Below are 14,288 nucleotides of genomic sequence, written 5' to 3'. Positions count from 1 at the left end.
TGTGTTTGAGGTATCTGCACCCTGGTATTTGGCAGCCCTTATTAAGCAATATTCTTTGACGTCAACCATGCAAATGACTACTGGAACATGCCAAAGGCCAGGAGGCAGTCTTAGGGTACACACGCTGGCTGAGCGTGCAGTTGGGCACCCCCAGCTCCCTGAGCTGCCCTCTGCAATAAGAGGGGCCACCAAAATTATCCCTTGTGCATTGAAAACCAAGTGAAAGGTTTACAGTGAAGATTGCTGAGAAGGTGAGGACCTTAGCACAGTCATTTAGAGCCTGTTAACTCCACTCCTAGCCTTTGGCATACACTTGTATTACTTACAGGCTCCAGCTGGGGAGGTGATGGTGGGTTCTGCAATTTAACTCATTTCTTTCCAGTCAAGAGCTGCTGGGCTTTTAAAGCCTGCACCCTGATCTCCAGAGATGAGAAAGAATGATTTGCTCTTGGTGATGTATCATGAAGTAGAATCACAGTAAAAAATGGACTGAGGTTGCTGTGAATGTTCCGTGCTTATGGTGGCCAAAATTTGGTGGGATCTCAGGGATCTCAGTAACTTTAAAAAAAAAAAAAAGCAGCTGCACAACTCCACAAGCTACATAGCTCTGTATTTTAGTATTTCTCTAAGGAAGAGTAAATACAAAAAAATTCACATGTTAAGGTTTATGCCACAGTTGAAACTCAGGCACTGTAAAAGGCAGTATTATGTGTATGTCCCATGATCACAAGGAAACTCTCCTGTCTTTTCTTGCTTTGTGCCATACCCTGCAGGATACTGTGTTTAGGTTGCCTAATCTAGCATTAAGGACTCTTTTGTGCTGGATTAAGTACTATTGTCCTGCCTGGAATGATAATGCAGTGTTTTTGATGGCTATGTGTTATTAGCATACAGGAAAAGATTTCAGTTAAGTCTCTTTCCTCCACTGCTGCTTGTTTGCGATTTGTTCAGATAAGTCTTAGCCTCCTGCTGTCTCAGTTTCCCCTTGTGTGCAGCAGGGACATCTGCCTGCTGCCGCTGTGAAAGCAGCGTAGCGTGCACGTGGGATGGTGCGCTGGCTGAGAGCTAGGTTACCCAAGGAAGTCTACCTGCATCTGCAAGACTTGGTGCTGTGGCAGAGTCAGCTGGTACAGTAAGAAAGATTAAACTGGAACTTCATCAGCTCGAGGGAATACGATCTCCAATACTGGCAAATTGAGTTCTGGTAAGTGCACTGAACGAGTCGAGGCACCTTTCTGATGCTCATGTTATATGAGATCAAGTTTATAATGTTGATCTGTATCAAGTCAGGACGTGTGACCTCTTTTGTCTGATGTGGGCTCTCTACTACAATCTATACCTTCATTATCTCAAGTGCAGGAAAACTGTAACCCGCTCTTGCTGTCAAGTCGCAACTAAAAACTACTCTGAACTGAAGGTGACTTGAAATGCAGCCATGCAATTATTAAGTAATGTGTCACGCAAGGAGCACAGTGCATTACACCAATTGCTTTGGGAGTGCACTCGTCGGCAGCAAGAAGGGAGGTGAAATTCATGTCCTCTGTTTTGACCTTTGTCTCCTGAAGTGGCTCTGGACCAACCTACGTGAAGGGACATTTATTTCTCTGTGCTGTGTGCTACAGTTGTGATTACAGGTGCTGGAGCTGGGGGCCACCTTAAGTTTTGATAGGTATGAGATGTGAACTGTGTATTTTGTCTGAGCACTTCTTGCCTTTGTATTTTTTTTTTCCAAGAGGCTGTTCTTCGTAAGCACAGGGAGGAATATTATCATGATTCATACTTTTAAGCAGGGTGGATGATTATGTTCATCTGCTTTGACTTGCTGCATGGCAATGCTCCTCCTTTCCCCGGGATTCCTGCATGATGTACGTACATACCTACATACACAGTCAGACCAGAATGCATATTCTGGTCCCAGCCAGCGTCAAAATAAGAACTTCAAGTGATTTGGAATTTACTGTGTCCCATGATTTACTGTGTCCCATAAGTTGTTCAAATTGCTCCTTTTTACTCTGGCACCTGTATGAGTTTTTTCGTTGATGCTATATGAGCAGGTATGTTGCCTTCACTAAAATTTTCTTTAAAATATGATTGTCATTAATATTTGTGAAGCATATAGGATTTTCTAAAAACAGAATTTTGCTCAACTACCAAAACCTAGATGAATAAAATATCTGTTTTGTTCAAATGATTTTGTGGATACAGTTTGATTGTTGTGACTGGGTTTTATTTTATAGTTCTCTTGGCCTTTATGTTTTCCAAAGCTATTATAAATGTTTCAGTCACTGCGCGAAATGAATTTTAATGTTGGAAAAACTTATTGTATAGCTTAAGTATTTATAAAATATTATATAAAGAAACTGTTGCTATTGCTCCTTAAATGAATCAGAAATAAAAATGATGACTCGCAAGGAATCGTGATCCTTTGGAGCATTAAAAATTACTCCACTAGGTGGAGAACTTGCATCAAGTATGCAACTAAAAATGTTCCCGCTAACTAAAATCATAGCTGCTGCTGCAAAAATTAAACTCCTAATAAGTGAATAGTTTTTGTATCATACTCTTCTTTTATCATTTCTGGTGAAGAGCACTTTTAAATTTGTAGCATAGAAATTCTATGAGATTGTAAAGCACTATATTAATTTATGTTTAAAAATTAATGAAAGGATTAGCATATATTTTTTGATATATTAGCTGAAGTTGATTTCAGTAGTTATCAACTTTTCTGTGAAATGTATTAATGTAAAACATTTTTCTTTACTATCCAGCTCATTCTAATGAGGTGCTGACAATGCAGACTCTCTAGGGGAAGAAACAGTGAAAAATCCTTGCCAAAAAGAGATATTTATTTTTTAAAAATCCTATTTAACTGAATCCTAGTTAATAATAAACTAAGGAAGTGTCATATTTTGTTATTTTCCCTGGTTCTCTCAGCCCGGCCAATGTTAAGTTATCGAGTTCCTCAGAACTAGGAAAAGGGCAAGTGCTGACAAAAGGGAATATTTCAATGTGTCTTTTTATGTGGGATATAGGTCCCAACCATTAAGTAGAATCAGTACTGGGTTTAGCTTTGGAGTTTCTGCATATTTAGGAGCCATGTGCGTTGCAGTATTCTGTAGGTCCCATATAGATGGGAGGAGAATAAAGACTAATGGGGCCAGTTTTTCTTAATCTGGGAATTTGCAATCTGCACATTTGCCTGCTGGAAATAAATAAAAAGTTGTATAAGGTTTGTGTAAGAGTCAGAGTGTAAAGCTTCTAGGACCCACATGTCCAGAAGGAGACAATTCAGAAAGGGCCATTGCTTATTTAGGTGTGCTAGCTAATGTTAAGCTTCAAGGTACATTTTCAGTTGGGGTTTTGGAGAATAAAAGAGAATTGGATTTTTTTGGTTTTCTCATGGGAGTGAAGAATCAGGAAGACAGCAGAAAGGGGTAAATGCTGTATGTTCTTCTTTGCTATTTACATATGTTTAATTAATGCAAGTGTTAGAGCTGGGGTTTCGGAATTCAAGTCTTCAAGATATTCATGTCTTTATTCTGGTGGCCTGACAGAGTTAGGAAGAGGGCAGGTGATGACAGGGTAGAAGGCTGGATTGTACTCTTTTATTATGCTCTTGACCCTGCAAATAATTAAGGTCAGACATAGGGTTTGGAACTGGATTTTCAAGACTCCAGTTTATAATCTATTCTCTGTGGCTTGCCGAGTTCAGAAGACAAAGTAATAGGTGCTAGTAAAGACAAACGCTGTGTATTTTATTGTTTGGATGCATACTGAGTTATAACTAAGGTTAGGGCTAGTGGTGGGCTATGTGTTAGGTTATGGCTCTAACTTGCTTTAAATTTAGGACTGAGGTTAGGTTTCAGGTAAGAGGCATTCTCTTTTGTTGACACATTCCTTCCTAAGAGCCCAGATCATTGCTGTGTCTTATTGCTAAAGAGTTGGAAGCAGGCAGGTTTTGGAAGAGATCAACTCTCTGTGTTATCTTGTAGAAGCTAGATTATACATCTGTACTCACTAGGGTTAGTGTTAGGAACTGGGAATCTAAAGTTTATTGTTCCCAGTTTACGGGTGGATTCTCCAGGGACTAGGGGAATACAAAGATGATGTGTTTCTCTACGGGAATATGCTTTTCGTTCGCTTTCATTGCTGTGCTCACTGCTGATGTTGATATTAATGTTAGGATTGGAGTTACAGTTAAAATTTTGGCCTTAATGCTTAGAGGAACCGCTTTATTTTTTGCATTCTAGAGGATCTAGATAACTACAAATAGAGAAAACAGTTGGATGGGTCAGTGCTTTATGTTCTCATTTACTTCTGGTCTTCCTTCAATTCACTCATATAATTAAATTTTACATTAGGATTTGCACTTTGTATGGTTTACAAAGACAAAACAAAATTTATTAATATTTATTTATAGTAATAATTACTATAAAATAATAGCTTTCAAAAAGCATTAAATAATATAGGAGAGAACACTAAAAGGGACTCCTGCTAATAATTAAGTTTAGGTTCAGGGTTGGGAATAAATTTAGAGCTTAGAAATCTAAAGCTTCAATGCTACAGTATATTCTCCTCTTATGTAAGGTCTACCCATGTGTGGAAAGGGCAATTTCTTAAAGATATTACTGGAATTAGAGGCCATATCTAATTAAACATAATTAAGATTGAATTTATGAGTTATCATTTGGAAAACCAATATTTGAAGAGTCAAGTTTGTTACGACATTTTGTGGGGCCCTCCAGGGTATAAAGGGGAATTGAACATTAGGGGTAACGCATTATTTTCTTTTCACTGATGAGGGGGAGCCCCTGCCAGGAATTAAATTCACAGTCAGGGTGAGGGTTTGACAGCCTTAAGACCCCTGTTTATTTCTGGTCTTTATATTGCCCTGAGCACTAGAAGAAGCATTGAAGCTCTGTTATTGTAAGTGGCAGTTTCATTGGTATAATTATGATTAGTGGTAGGGGTATGGCTGGGGTTAGGGTCTGGGAACTGAAACCCTCCAGAGCTCAAGTTATGGCTGATTTTCTCTAATGTTTTGAATTTAGGAAGGGCACCAGTGTCAGCAGTGGCCGATTGTGTTTTTCATTTCCCAAATTTGTCAGCCACCCAGCATTAAAGGTAGGACTTGTTTTCAGGCTGGGGTGTGGGCATCGAAGCTTGCCTGTCTCTGGTGATTGCTGAGGGCTGCAGGGCCGCCACGTAGTCAAAGAGGTGCTGGTGAGTACACTTTGTCTTTATTCATAGTACCTGTGTTCACTTTTACAGTAAGAATTTATTCCCTGGCCACAGACGAATGCAGGGTTGAGGTTGAAGTAAGGGTTATATGAAGCTAAATCTTAGATTTGGAATCTCCTTTCCATCCCTGCCCGAAGGCACTGCCAGCACTGTCTGTCCCTGCTCACATTGCCCAGGGCCCAGGATGCCATGTCAGCCCCCTGGGGCCACCAGCCCCTGCCCCAGCAATGCTGTAGCAGGGCTGGTCTCCAGCTCCCCACGGCCCTGCCCTGCCCAGCCCAGCCATGGGCCCTGACAAGCTGGGCCCACCCACAGGCTCATGTCCCGGCCTGGACTTGGCCTGTCCCCAGGGAGGTGGCCACTGCCCAGGGCTGAGGCTGCCCCGCTGCCCCCCGGCTGCTCCTGGATGGGGCGAGATGGGATGGGACGGTCTGCCAGGCCCTGCCCCGCTGCCCCAGGATTTTGTCTTCCTGTAGGAGTGCCGTAAGAACTGATGTGAGGCAGAAGACATGTGACAGTGGTAGTTAAGACTTAGGTTTTCTTGTAGCGTATGAATTTGCCTCGTGGGCACGATGAAGGCCTGCATTAGGGCTGGGGAATGTGAAGGTATTCTCACACTGTCTGTCTCCCTTAATCCTTCTTTCCATTTCTGGGCCTCATTTTCCTTGATGAGTCATCATGCCTGCCTCCCTTCGGAAGACGGCAGTTATTTCACCCAACGTAAACCCAGGCCCAGTTGATAATTTGCTTTAGAGTAACTCCCAGACAGTTTAGCAGAGGGCTGCACCATCTGACTTTGTCTGCCAGGACACGTATCCAACATCTGCTCGTGTCCCAAAATGCCATCGTATTGCTCTCTAGGACACACTGCATAGCACTAGCATTACACTGGTGGGGAGTGAGTACACTTCAAACTGAAAAAAACCCAAATACAGGAGCCTAGAGAAAAGGAGGCTGAGGAGAGTCCTTACGGCTCTCTACAACTACCTGAGAGGAGGTTGTAGTGAGGTGGGGGTCCGTCTCTTCTCCCAGGTAACAAGCGATAGGACAAGAGGAAATGGCCTCAAGTTATGCCAGGGGAGGTTTAGACTGGATATCAGGAAAAATTTCTTCACCAAAAGGTTCATCAAGCATTGGAAGAGGCTGCCGAGGGAAGTGGCTGAGTCCCTGTTGCTGGAGGTATTTAAAAGATGTGTAGATGTGGTGCTTAGGGACATGGTGTAGTGGTGGACTTGGCAGTGCTATGTTAACGATTGGACTCAATGATCTTCAAGGTCCCTTCCAACCGAAGTGATTCTGTGATTCTATGAATTATGCTCGTGTGTTGAGTAACAGCACACTTGGTCCAAAGGAGATGCAGGCCAAACAGTGCTAAAGAGTAATGAACATAAGGAAAGGTGAAGAAAAAGTCCATCTGCTCCAATTGTGCTTGTGGTCAAAGCTCTCCCGCTGGTGGATCGACAGTCATGGTGCACACACAGCAAAGGCTGCTGACCAAAGGCTTCTCTGTAGAAACCAACAAAACCATAGATCAACAGGACGGGTGCAAGCATAGACCTTAATGCATATACTGTACAATGGTATGACAGCCTTTTCTTCACTTGACTTGAAATGCTCACAGCATAAAAGATACTGTAAAAACTGAGGAAGGCAGACACCTCTGTCCTTTGGCAGACAAATGAATGGATATCTCCGGCCATTTAATACTCTTAGCTTATAACAGCCTTTAGTGATTTTTTTTTTAGTCTTTAATCTTATTTCCAGAAATTCTTTTCTGTCATTTTCTTCTACAAGTTGAAAAGTATTGAGAGCAATGGACCATTATGGACAGAATCTGTCTGGTTTGTTTGTTCTCAGCTTGTGCATTGCAAAAAAGGTAAAAGAGTGACCAAGTCAGAGAGGCTTCCTGAAGAAGGAGGAAGACGGTTCCTTCCATGGGAATACCTGGGCATAGCTGGAGAGATGTTCCAGTGACTGAAGCCAGTGGGAGAAGAGCAGAGAGAGGTTTGCAGCATGAGCTGGGAGCTGCTGCTCAGGCTGAGAGCCTTCCAAGGTGGGCAGGGAGCATCAGTAGGTAAGAAAAGAGAAATTTCTTGGGATCCACAGGAGACACTGCAGTTTTCTTTGGTCCAGAAGGCCACTGAGCTGGCTGTCACAAAGCCTGGACACAAGAAGGCCCCTCTTCTTGTGTCCAGAAAGAAAGAAGGTAAACAGAGAGTTGTTTATAACCTTTTAAAAATTTCTATTTTGCCTGATTAAATCACTTTGAGTTTCCTGGGTATAAAAAACAAATGATTAAGTTTTCTAAGGAAAAATGACTTCTTTGAATTTAAAAGTCTTTTTGGTCTTTTTTGTGGGGGAGGGAGCGGTGGGGTGGTGGGTGGTTCATCACTGCAAGGAAAAGGTCTAGTTCAACCCATCCCAAGATCTGGTAAATGCAGACTGCTTCTCAGAAATCTAGATCACAGAAACTTTTCTGACTTATGCATTGTACCAGTTTTGCACCTTCTGGTTTGGTGATAATGAAACACAGTCTTTCAGTTTTTCCTTCTTGCTTTCTGAGAAAACATATCCTGTTTGTTTTCATAAGTGCTTAAAAGTGTTCATAAGTGTTTAAATGAGGCACATGTCAGTGTACCAAATTGACAAGGTAGGCATAAGGAGTGCTATCGTATTTATATCTTACAAATCACCTCCACCTCATTATCTGATTTTTGAAGGCATGGTCTTTAAAAAGGATTAATTGATCAGGAAAGCAAAGGTCCTCTAATTTCAATATGGTTAAGGAGGGTTTATTAATGTCTTTGCTATGTTGAGAATTTTTGGTCCATCTTCTAGCACTATGTTCCACGTGTGAGAGTATTCTTGACTATTCTTCACCGTAAGTTTTGCTCTGCTAGCTCTGGTAACCGTTGTAACAGTCTGTGTGTGCCAGTACAGGTAACACTATAGGAGGTTGATGTACTCTCAAATACCATGTGATGGACGGAGAACAGAAAATTATTTATCTCTGTTGTGCTTCAAAGCAACAGAAGTGAGAGCCAGACTGAGGAAAAAACATCCTCTTTTCAGATCTCTGTATGGAAACATTCCAGATAGCTGGACAGTCTGAGTAATTGTTTTCCATTTAATTAAGGTAGCAACAAGAGATCAAGAGCCAAGATGTCCACAGTCAGAGATAAAATCGTGGGACACAAAGTCTAGGTGTAACGATGGAGATTTTTGTTTTAAAGTGCAACATCTATAGAACAGGTGACAACTCACAAGGAGGAAGGTTGTAAACTCCTTCCTTTTGCCACACAGCAGCTGTGTAAAAGTGACCTCAACAATACCATTGCACAGCACAATGAAATGTATAAGAAAAATAACTATCTGCTGGAAAAAGAAAGCCTTTGTGTTCAGAAGACAGCAGATGCAAGCATCTTTTACCTTAATCTGTCAGTTCAAACATGTTTTCAAGCTGACATTTTTGGCTTATTTTGCAACCGGTTAAGAGAGTCTGCATGACTTATTCTGTGTAAGGGAAATATTGATTTTCAGTCCAGAAGTACTTCATCAACTCCATGTTTTCATGAATACAAGAACATTTATGCAAGTCCCAGAAGTATTACTTCCCCAGGAAAATATTTTAACAGTCCAGTTTCACACTGGCGTTATTCTATCCCATTTGATCAGTAAGATTAGTAATTTAGACCTAAAGAGTGACAGGAAGAAATTATGTTTTCTTTTATTCTCTGTGCCTGTATCCTCCATCAGTTAAAAAATTTTCAGGGATCATATTTTCCATGTGGAGAAATCAACAATTAAGCAATCATACTATATATATGGAGAGGTAGGTGTGCACGAGTGGGGTCTATGGCAGCCACTGTGCAACAATAACAAGAAATCCCAAGTGAGCATAAGCCTCACTCCAGAAAAAGCTAAGGCTCTCCATCTTCAGTAACTCTCCTGAAGTTAGGTGCCCTTTCTCAGAAATCCCCAAAGCAGGCAAAAGGCAGATCCAACACACTTTATTCACTGCTGTGAAACATTCACTGCTGTATTCAAACTTGGTTTTCTGCCTTTGGAGGTGGCAGCGCAGGGAGAGTTGAGCGTGGGTTCTGTAGTTTCTTCTGATGCAACTTTTGCATACTGTATGAAGTAGTTGAATGGACTTAGACTGTTCAGACCTTTTCGACCTTTGAACTCCTCTCCAATTGCTATGTACAAAGTGGAGACAGTTTAAGAGGACTAATTGAGAGAATTTCACTCTGGTTTATTTGAGACATGGTGATATTTCCTTGGAAAGTGGGGGATGTTGTTCAAGTCATCCCGAGATTTAACTTTGAGTGTCATAAATCCTGGATAAATGATTTGACCTCTAAAATTTTAATAAATGATGAGGACATCAAAAGGTAAGGACAAAAGATGCAGTACTTTTTTTCTTAATTTTGTAGAAGACACAGCTTTTTTTTTTGGGTCTAAGAACACCGTCACATATGGCCTCACAAGGGAGAAAGGCAATGGTATTTCTATAATTTGGGAATTCTCTTTGAGGACATAAGCAATTCTGGGTGTGCCCCAGACATTTTACTGGCAACATTTAGGTATTTGGAAACTTCAGGCCTTTCTGGAGCAAGGAGCTGCTGAGTGAAGGCTTCGGGTAGGTGAGGTTTAGATTCAGTATGTAAATCCTGCACCTTCATCTTTTTATGAATCTAGCTTTATATTCCCATTCTCGCTCTCATGCTTCTGATTGCTAAATGAAAAAAGCCCTAAAGAGTGAGAACACCCCCTTTCTGTAATTGCAGGGTGAAATCCCAAACAAATGGCAAGGCACCCATTGACTTCAGTCGTGCCAGGAATTCACATGTGGTTAAAAGATAACTGGTTTTGTTTTTATTGTATGTCTTTCCCCTTTGTTCATGAGCATTGGCAGTGAACGTAACATAATGAGACTTACAGAGCTTCCCTGGACAATATTATTAAAAAAAGAAAAAGGAAGCTGTCTAATGTATCTAATAATAACTGAATGATAGCAAACTACTCACATGGTTGTCTTTGTCAGAAGGGAATGTATTTAGTGACTAAAGGGCGGGGACTTCCAATCTTATATTCCTATGAAATATGCACGGCACTGAGCAAGGAAGGATGGCAGGCAATATGCATAGGCATGTCAAACAATATAAGTAACCTTTCATTAGAAAAAATCTGAAATAGTTAACTACAATTCCAAGTTAATACTTCATAAGCAATTAATGAGTTAGCATACAGACTTTTTTCCAGCCATTACCAATCAGTCTGTTTTTATACACAAATGACATTTTATGACAAAAAAGGTAAATCAGATGCTTTTATGACCTAAGAATATTGTGTTGAATCCAACTTAGTCTAAACTCAGTCTAAATATTTTTTATCCGTAAAAAGATTTGTGTTGCTTGGTCAGAAAAAAATCTTTATGTCAATATTCAGTTTTGTTTTCACTCCCCCAAATATTTAAAAATAAAGTGTTGTGGCTACTATGACTAATACTTTATGTTTCTATTTGTTCTTTTTTAGACTGCAGTGCCATAATTTGTTGTTCTTATGTGCCATTATGTCGTTTACACTACCTCCTTTTTTGTTACTAATTAAAATGTAATTGTTATGACTAAATTGTTCCTGCCAGTTAGAACACAGAGAGTACAGCAAAAATTCTAGCACCTACATGTCGCATGGGATATTTTAAACTATCATTTTACTTCAAATTAACTGATTATAAATTGACTCAATATAGTTATTAGTTTTGTGAAATTGTTCTACATATGGCCTGCATGTGTGTTTGGCTACAGACACTTCTCTGCTATTAAACCCAAATTGGTTGTTGTTTTGGGCAAATGTTTGTGTAATGTCCAAAGTGTTCTTCACAACAGTGTTAACCAGTAAGTGATTGATTTACAAATTACCCTAAAATCTGTCTACTTTGGATAGTTCTCTGAGTTTATATTGCAAAATAGCACAAATGTAGTCCTTTATTAGAGAATGCTTTGGCTATTGTGCTGGGCTCTGTGTTGTATTCTTTTTCTCCTGCTTCCTTATTCCCTCATTTAGTAACATGCTTTACAGGAGATACTTATGAAGAAAGCATTTGAGTCTATGCCATCACAATGATCACGAATTTGATGCTGGATTTGGTTACATGCACTGGTTTATTCCAATCCCCATCCTCATGAGAAGCTACATGTGCGTAGAAAACTTGGCTAAAAATTTTTTTGCTCTTTGTTATTTGTCTTTTTATGTTTCAGTGAACACAGCATCTGCTTATGTCTTCAACAACATTAATAAATATCTATCTTTCTGATTGCATCCCTCCACTGTTTTTAGTTGAGTGTTCACCCAGGTCTAGTTTTGCTGTGTTTTGCTTTATCATCATTGATTAACACTCACTCCCATGCTACTTGAAATATAACATTTCCTTTTTCTCTGTAATTTCATATATTTTAAATGGATGTGTTAAAATGCCCATCCATTGCAAAGCACTCCATTTTATCTATGTGCCGGTATCTCTTGGAGGCACTACTTTTGGGATCCCATGCATTGGACTCCACCAATGTCACTTCTCTCCCTTCAGCGACAAGAAGGGCTTTCCTGAGGTCAGGGGAGGAAAAGGGTGTGCCTTTAAAGACCCTTTCTGCCTTCCTGAGAAGGTCACCTCCTGTGAGGTGATAAGAGCTTCTGGCTGTTGCTATTGTTATACAGGACAACTCTGCTTCTGAGCAGAAAAGTGTCTAGGCAAGATGTAGGATGCAATGGCCTTTGTGCTGTATTCCCGCCGAGGCACTGCGCACCAAAGTCTGCTCTCAGCACAGACTGGAATCTTTTGCACGGATCCAATTATATGTAAATGTGTGGGATTCAGTTTCATAAATGGGATGCCAAACTGCTGCTAAAACCTCGCATGTGGAAATGTTAATATTTCATAATTAAGTATATTACACGGAAATTATGTTGTTATGTTATATGTAATTTTTCCCATTCATCAAATTTTAGATTTTATTTTGCACTGTTGTTTGGACTCATTTAAGCATTTTTCATCCAACTTTCTTGAATAATTATTTATCTGTCATCTGTTAACGTCTGCCTGATAGCTAAACAGCCAAGTCCTGGCATCATAGCTAGGGATATTTGCTAGTTTACTGCTGTTGCTTTCATATTCATTGTTTGTTCTGTAATGGCCCTTAAACATTTCCCATGCATATTTGGGCTAGAACGATTCTTCACATAATGCCTTAGAGGAAAACAAGGTTCTTCTAATAGCAATTAAAATTAGCAATGATATTAGGCTAAGAATTTAAAATCACATCTCACTCCTGTGCAAATTCCCTTTCATCATTTAAAAAAAAATAAATTTTCAACAATGCTGTATACCTCATGCATAATACACAGCTTCAGTGATTTACTTCTTGTTTTGGCACGGGCACAGTTGAATGATATAAGAGCTAATTTTGTTTTTCTGCTTTAATAGCTTGTATTGTCTGCATAATGAACCCTGTCTGAGCTTCATCAGGAGAGTTACACTGTTCATACACTTCTGTTAGTAAAAAATTTCCCGTTTGTTCTCTGAGAAGTTTATCTTATCTGCAGTCTGAAAGAAGACAGCCATTCACACAAGTATCTAGAAGAGACATATCTATAGAGGTGGGTTTTCTTGTTCAGGTGGTTGTTACCAAGTGGATACAGGAAACAGAAGTATGGAACAAAGTTGTGGGATTGCTAATGGTATTGAAAGAAGTTCCCAGCCGTGATATACATTTTGATAAATAGTACTGTGATGTTTCCGTTGGATCAGATGAGGAATTATGCCATACTTGGAGAGACCCTCAAGGAGGAAGCTTTTTGCAGCAAGTAGTAGATTTTTTTTATTATTATTATTATTATTTTTTGAGAGAGAAGAATGGCAAAGAAATAGCAGTGAGGATGACCAGATGGATCAAGAATTTGAGATATCTGGACTTTTGGGATGTTTGACCATTTGGAAGTATTCCTAGAAACTGAGCTCCTTTCCATTTCCTCTATAGAGAAACAGTTCAAATTAAGAAATGAAAGGGAAAGCTGGGAGAAGCTTGTGTAACCTCCACTCTCAAAGTTCACCATAAATTAAATCAGGCAAATGAAGGTAAAGCAAGAGTTATGAATATAGCTAAAGGAATACCCAAGATACTATAAGAAAGAACGAAAAGAACGAATGCAGTTAAGAGTAGGTTACAGCTGAAAGGTAATGGAGCCACTGGAAGGCAGCAGAGGTAGGGAAAAGATCCTGTTGAGGAAGAGGCACTAGGCAGTGAGGGATGATGGAACTGCTTGTATTTAATGCAGGCCAACGTACGTTGCTGATTTATTTTTATGCTGCTGAGAGGGAGACCAGTATGTTTTTGTTTGCCAGTTATCTTAAACTATGTAAGACTTATCAAAAAATGTATATGATAAATCATTATATGTTAAAGGGATAAAATTTAGCTTAAAAATAAATATATATTTTCATAGAAAGTTTGTAAGATTGGTAAGCAGATCAAGGTGTAAGAAAATTATTTTTGTAGTAATAAAAAATGTTTAAGTACTTGCCTCTGCTTGGATTCAAACTGAGTGTTTAGGTCCTAAATTTACATGTGAATCATAGTCACAGAAAATAAACAAAGTCAACGTTGAACACGCTTTGTCTCATGCATTTGTGCTTTCATAAACCACAGAGGTTTGTCAGCTGGGTTATGTAGGTAGAAAAACAAGTTACTCTCAGTGTAGTCAGTTTACTCTTATAGATGGGATTCCTAGAAGCTAAATTGCAGTGAATACCAGCTGGAAATCAGGGGATGAAAGAAGAGAAAGTGCTCTCTGGGGACTCATGTATGACACAGACATTCAAACAGGGCTTGCAAAAGCTGAAGGCCATCCTCAGTGCTGAGGTAAAGCTAAGCTTCTACCCTTTTATGAGTAACGTCGAGAGAATTGATATAGATTAAGTGATGCCATACAGTGTTTAGACATTTCAGTATATTTGTAACAACTGTATCTGACTAAGCAGATTCCAGCTA

General features: G+C 39.7%; 1 long non-coding RNA gene across 1 annotated transcript; it reads left to right on the top strand.

Annotated features, from left to right (window-relative positions):
* The first annotated feature begins 7,153 nt into the window (after window positions 1-7,153).
* Window positions 7,154-13,309, top strand: LOC141739570 (uncharacterized). Its single transcript, XR_012585741.1, has 3 exons — window positions 7,154-7,315; window positions 11,326-11,442; window positions 12,725-13,309. It is a non-coding gene; the product is annotated as an uncharacterized LOC141739570 (long non-coding RNA).
* Window positions 13,310-14,288: the final 979 nt, after the last annotated feature.

Source organism: Larus michahellis, chromosome 2 (assembly GCF_964199755.1).
Source record: "Larus michahellis chromosome 2, bLarMic1.1, whole genome shotgun sequence".
Classification (NCBI taxonomy): Eukaryota; Metazoa; Chordata; class Aves; order Charadriiformes; family Laridae; genus Larus; species Larus michahellis.
Note: the sequence above shows the minus strand (reverse complement) of the source record. Positions and strands in the feature narration are given on the sequence as shown.